Genomic DNA, 7,130 nt, shown 5'->3' with positions numbered 1-7,130 from the left:
CGCGTCCCTGGAGCCCCGTGGTCGCCGCCCATGGCATCACAATCCCCTGCCTGGCATTGCCACCTACTGCTGCTGCTTCTCCCCCGCGCTGCTCTATGCCGTGCGTCGCGCCCACTGGCCGCTCCCCAGCGCCAGCGCGCCGCCACTGGCCCGTCCACCATCCCCGTGCGCGCCCACCGCCGCTGCTCCCGCCGGACCCCCGCCTCCGCCCACGCCGCCCGACTACGTTTCCTGCCCCGCGCCACCTCTCTCCGCCGCGCGCGCTTGTCGTCGTCTCCGCCTGCCGCAGCCGGTAGGAGGGCCTCGCCGTGGTCATGGCCAACCCGCGCCCGGCGCCCCAGCCTCATCGCCTGCCCTCCCGCCCGCGCCCGGGTCCAGGCGTCCCGGCGCCCACTAAGGCCCTGGGCCGTTGACACATGGGGCCCGCCCCTGTTAAAGAATGAAAACAAAAAAGGACTAAAGAAATATAATTAATTAATTAATTAAACCTGTTTAAGTAACCTAATTAGCTATTTAACTTAACTAATCTGTTAACTAGACTAATTAACTTGGTTAATTACCTAACAGTCAATGACACGTGGACCCAGTGCACTATTTAGATAGATAAGGTTAGATAAATCTATCAGCCACTAACATGTGGGTCCCATTGACCCTTTTGACCAGTCAACGGTCCCAATTGACTGCTGACTGGGCGGTCAACTGGACCCCACTTGTCAGCCTAACAGGTGAACTTCTGGGTACACTCTCTGTGTACCCGTAGCATTTTACCCATTATATTTCGAATTTAGATAATTCCAAAAATTCATTAAATGAAAATCATATAAAATAATCCGTAACTCAGATGAAAAAACTTTGTACATGAAAGTTGCTCAGAACAACGAGACGAATCCGAATATGCAGCCTGTTCGTCCACCACACATCCCTAGCATAGCAAACACGCAACTTTCCCCCTCCGATTCATCTGTCCGAAAACGCAAAACACCGGGGATATTTTCCCGGATGTTTCCCTCCTTCGCCGGTATCACCTGTCCCTACGTTAGGTCACCCCTAGCACAACGTATTGCCGCATCTTGCTTTGTGTTACATTTGATTGCTCTATTATTTATTGTGTTCCCCTCCGTTACTTCTTTCCGATAGACCCTGAGACTGCCGGCGACCCTAGTTCGACTACGGTGTCGATGACTCCTCCTTGCTAGAGCAACCAGGCAAGCCCCCCCCCCCCTTGATCACCAGATATCGCCTACTCTTCTCTCCTGCTTGCATTAGAGTAGTGTAGCATGTTACTGCTTTTCGTTAATCCTATTCTTATGCATAGCATGTCATTGTTTCTACAACTGTTGACACTTTACCTGCTATGCTAATGCTTAGTATAGGATGCTAGTGTTCCATCAGTGGCCCTACACTCTTGTCCGTCTGCCATGCTATACTACTGGGTCGTGATCACTCGAGAGGTGATCACGGGCATATGCTATATACTTTATACTGTTACATTACTTATGATACTGTTTGGAGATGGGGGCTGAAGGGGCAGGTGGCTCCATCCCGGTAGAGGTGAGCCTGGGTTCCCGACGGCCCCCGACTGTTACTTTATGGCAGAGCACCAGGGCAGGTTGAGACCACCTAAGAGAGAGGTGGGCCTGGCCCTGGTCGGCGTTCACGGATACTTAACATGTTTAACGAGATCTTGGTATTTGATCTGAGTCTGGCTACTGGCCCATACGCACTAACCAACTACGCGGGAACAGTTATGGGCACTCGATGTCGTGGTATCAGCCGAAGCCTTCGTGACGTCAGTGACTCAGCGGCACGCGCCGGATTGGACCGTAAGCCTGCTCTTGTATTAAGGGGGCTAGTTCCGCTTCCGGCCGCCCCCGCAACGTGTAGGTGTCCAATGGGTGATGGGCCCAGACCCCTGCGCCATAGGATTTAGACCGGTGTGCTGACCTCTCTGTTGTGCCTATGTAGGGCTTTGACGTGTTGATCTTCCAAGGCCGGGCATGACCCAGGAAAGTGTGTCCAAACAAAGGGGATCGAGCGTGTTGGGAATGTGGTGCACCCCTGAAGTGAAGTTAATCTATTCGAATAGCCGTGATCTTCGGTAACAGGATGACTTGGAGTTGTACCTTGACCTTATGACAACTAGAACCGGATACTTAATAAAACACACCCTTCCAAGTGCCAGATACAACCCGGTGATCACTCTGTAACAGGGCGACGATGGGAGGATCGCCGGGTAGGATTATGCTACATGATGCTATTTGGTGGACTTACCTTCTGCTCTCTTCTACATGCTGCATGACGGAGGTGGCCAGAAGTGTAGTCTTCGATAGGACTAGCTATCCCCCACTTATTCCGGCATTCTGCAGTTCAGTCCACATAAGATACCCTTATTCCATTTGATACCAATGCACACATATGTAGTGTAGCTCCTTGCTTGCGAGTACTTTGGATGAGTACTCACGGTTGCTTTGCTCCCTCTTTCCCCCCTTTCTATACCCGATTGCTACGACCAGACGATGGAGCCTAGGAGCCAGACGCCACTGTCGATGACGACTACTACTACTCGGGAGGTGCCTACTACTACGTGTAGCCCGCTGACGACGACCAGGAGTAGTTTAGGAGGATCCCAGGCAGGAGGCATGCGCCTCTTTCGACCTGTATCCCAGTTTGTGCTAGCCTTCTTAAGGCAAACTTGTTTAACTTATGTCTATACTCAGATATTGCTGCTTCCGCTGACTCGTTTATGATCGTGCTCTCGTATTCGAGCCCTCTAGTCCCCTGGCTTGTAATATGATGCTTGTATGACTTATTTTATTTGTAGAGTTGTGTTGTGATATCTTCCCGTGAGTCCCTGATCTTGATCGTACATGTTTGCGTGTATGATTAGTGTACGGTCAAATCGGGGGCGTCACAAGTTGGTATCAGAGCCGACTGCCTGTAGGAATCCCCCTTCCACACTCCTTGGCCGAAGTCGAGTCTAGTCACTGAAAAAGTTTTACTAACATGGTTGTGTGCCTTATGGGCCCACGTTGCCATTTGTGTGGTATTAGGATCTTTTACTCCTCGATCTATACTCTGGGACTCTGAACTCTCTTCTATTCGGGTTTAAATGGTTTTACTAACTCTAACATTAGGATCTCGTGATCACTTCCTCCCGGAGAGCCCCTTACAAAAGATGATCGCCTGCTGCACCGGAAGATTTCGAAGATACTCTGTAGTGTTCTCTCAAGACTTTGTGTCATCGCTTTTGCATCCCCTACCACCGTTATATCCTTAGGGATAACTGCCTACACTTGCCAGTCTTATGTTCAACCCCATTGATCTTGTTAATACAAGATGCCTCGAACTGCTCTCCGTTATTCCGAGAATCCTTTGAGCTACTGCCTTGCAGATCCTCGCCGCATGAATACCCCTACGAATAATTCCTCACATTTACCGAGGATTTGTTCATTTCTAGTTGTTCGTGTGTTTCACAAAGTTCTTTGAAAAACTATTTGATCTTCTAAAAATCCTCAACAACCTATTGATCCCGAATTTCTTGCCTTCCAGCCTTATGGTTAATTCCGTATTTCTGGTAATCTCCGTTGACATTATTTGTCACTATCATTCTAAGTCCCTTGCTTCAATATATTGGGAATGCTCGCAATCCTCAATCAGATGCTAGAATTCATCCTTTCAGCTCAGACGTCATTTTAAACATGAGCTGGATCTTGACCAATCAAATTGCCATTGATTATACCCCTAAGGCTATTCAACTTATCCATCCCTAATCAGAGCATTGCTACTGATCCCTTGTCTTGGAATTCATAATTCCTTTACATTTGAGCTTTGAATTTGTCAGTTGTTTCTATAATCTTATCTCCTTGCATTCTTTCTTCTTCTGGTTGAGTACCAATGCTCACATCAGATCCCTTATGGACCACCAGATCCTTTGTTGGATTTTATCTGACAACGTCCTTCATATTCAATAAGCTTGTGAGCCTTTCCTCGGATACATAATGCCTTTGGTAAATTGTATCCTCTGCTTTCTCAAGCATGCTCTACTATCGGGCTTGTGTTATTTATTCTTGAAAGTTGTGGTATATGTTTCTATGATGCCCTGATGGGTTAAACCTATGCCTTCCTTAATCTGTGTGAACCCGAAAGATTTCATGGGCCATACTTATCTGGTATTGCACCAGGTAAAACTTTCAATAACTAATGTCATTTTCGAAAAGCAAGAGGTGAATGGAAGGCTATACATTGAAGAAGTGGGAGTTGACCTTGAACTTTGTGTTCATGCCCATGGACATGATGTATATCCTATCATGGAAGCTTCTTGTAATAATAACTATTTCATTAATATAATATCATCTGGTATCTGTGAATTGATCCTATGCAATCGTGGTTCCAACCATGATTTCTCTTTGGTCCCATTTCTCGGACAAGTTAAAGCACTTGTCTTCTGCAAGTCAATACCCCAGCCCAACCTCTACTTTGATCTGTCGCCAAGTATTACACACTGGTATCTCGAGATTATCATGAACTGCATAACTTATGAGTTCTTCATCAAGTACTGCACTCTCACTGATTTCACTTTTCACGGGCTCTAAGTTATTAAACGGACACTGATAACTGAACCGAGTTCGCACTATGGTTCAACAACTTTTGGTACTCTTATTTACTTATGGGTTTGTACTCCATCACATCATTCCTAGCCTGTTTGGCTATATCATTATCATGATGATTTTAACTGTGCTATCTGGTCCTTCTTTCGTAGCACAAAATTCGACAGTGAGCTAATCTTACGTCGACCTTCCTCGTCTTATCATTTCTCCTTGAACAGCAGACTTGATTTCGAGTTTGTGTCGTACCCTTGGTTCCAATTACCTTTCGCTTCATCATTCCTTTGACTTGATGTCATCGTGGAATGATTACATCTTCATGAAACATCTCGACAAATGTGTCATGATCATCATGAACATTCTGAGCTCTTCCAAGGTATCTATCGAATTCTTGATGAGAAATACCATCCTTTCCCTCGATGATTTGTGTTATCATCGACCCATTTATTGCCTCCCCTCCAACACAAACTTGATCGTGGTTTGTGTTATACCTTGAGTTCCTTGCTATCCAGCATTTGTTCTTCTTTACCTTGGACTATTACCATCTTTAATGTCAAGAAAGTCGTGAGAATTTCTCCACCTCTTAAGAGTCCCTGGAATAGTGCTACTTTTCATCATCATCATTAATTCTTGGGCCCCATGTCAATTCTAATCGGGACACGAACAAGTGAACGGTACTGTTTGGATTCTTTCCATCTAGCAACCCTATTGCTTTGAAATAAATGGTCAACATTTCATTCTTAGACTATTGATTATTGAATCACCATTCTAAGATTGATCATGCTACCCAAGGCCATGTTTTCGGCGCACCTTTCAACCAATGTTTAATTCTGTGTGTTTTTCCTCGAGCATACATCATTATATCTTTTGATATGACAAAAGTTATTTCCATGCTCACATAGTTGTGGAAATCCATCTTTTTGGAAATCTCGACGAGTTGTCGCCAAGTCCATCAGCCACCTCCTCATCCTCTCCTTGGTTTAATGCTGACCTCTTGTTTCAGAACTCGCTTCCATAGTTCATTTCCCGAGAATCTGACAATGTCATCTCGTCAAGTTGTGTTGCACCTTTTCTGCTCAGACATCCTGAGTCTGAGGTATCCTAACACCAATCAGATCTGAATCTCAGTCAGATATGATGGTTGGAACATATTTCCAAGAGTTACAACATTTGGTCATTATACGGCCCAGTAAGGTGATGTCATGCCTAGCACACCTGGCTGAAGGACCTATTGTTATAGTTTCCTTTCTCGCAGGGTTAGCCATTCTTCAATGAGGAAATTGTAAGACTTATTCCATAAGTTGTTCCGAATGGATCCTTTGTGTATCCAAAGTCTGACCTTCGCTTGAAGACCATGTCAATGCTATCTCGAAGCTTGTCCGTGGTACTCCGATCTTCAATACGAACATTGGAAGCACAACGCTAAAATTTTCTTGATCAATTATCCAAACACCGTTGTTGGGTAAACCTCATCAATTCCTTGCCCATTTTGTCTGAATGGTTACATACTTGGAGTCCTATCGTGTATGTCATGCTCTGTTTGTCCTTGGGAAGGATATACTCCTGAAATATGTGTTTAAACACATTTTCCTTTCCATTGTTCTGTTTAATCTGATAATCACATTTTCCTTTCCATTGTTTGGTTTAACGTTTCTTGTGATCTATATGATCTAAGCAGTAATATTCTCCTGCTTGTGTACACACCTCGGTGCACAATTCTGTCAGTAAGACCCTGTTACCATTGTTGATGACATTCCGGTAGCCACCGATGGATGAGAACTTTGCCTGTTGGTCCACCTCGTTCAACGAGCAGGAAAACGGTTCTCTTTGTCCCTCGCCCTTGGTATCGACGTTGTTGCCGACATAATCGACAGGCTATCCTCCGCCATACCTTGCTATCATGACCATGCGCCCCGATAATTAAGCTACAATGAACCTCCGCTAATGATGCCACGTCACCATGATTACTATTGTTAACCGCGCGATGCATCAAATCCCGTTTGAATTCAAATTCAAAATCAAGCAAACAATAGAAGTCTTCAAATGTCAGCAATTAAATATTCTAAAGTTGACGAATAAATCCTAAGTAATTATGGTGGTGAAACCACATTTTTATAATATGATTAGATGCACTAAGTGAAATAAAATAGTAGCAAAACAATTAATTAAATTTTCTTTTGCAATTAATAAATGTTAAGACATTTTATTTAGTTGCCCAAAATTAATGGGGCAGTAGCATAACTCTAATACTAAATCAAGACTTGCTTTTATATTTTTAAAAAAACTAAGCTAAAAAGAAACTAAAAATAAAACACTACAGAAAATAAATAAATAAATAAATAAAAGATAAAAATAAAACAATAATGAATAAAAGAAAGACCCCACCTTGCTAGGCCTCGGCCCAGCTAGACACTGGGCTAGCCAGGCCAGGCCCAACCGGTCACCCATTCCCCCCATAACCCCTGCTAGCCCAAAACCTAACTGCCCCATCCACCGCACTCCTCCCCCATGTCGTTCCCTCCACCC

Source organism: Triticum dicoccoides, chromosome 1A (genome assembly GCF_002162155.2).
Source record: "Triticum dicoccoides isolate Atlit2015 ecotype Zavitan chromosome 1A, WEW_v2.0, whole genome shotgun sequence".
NCBI classification, from domain to species: Eukaryota; Viridiplantae; Streptophyta; class Magnoliopsida; order Poales; family Poaceae; genus Triticum; species Triticum dicoccoides.
The sequence above is the reverse complement of the archived record's forward strand: the minus strand, read 5'-3'. Positions refer to the sequence as shown.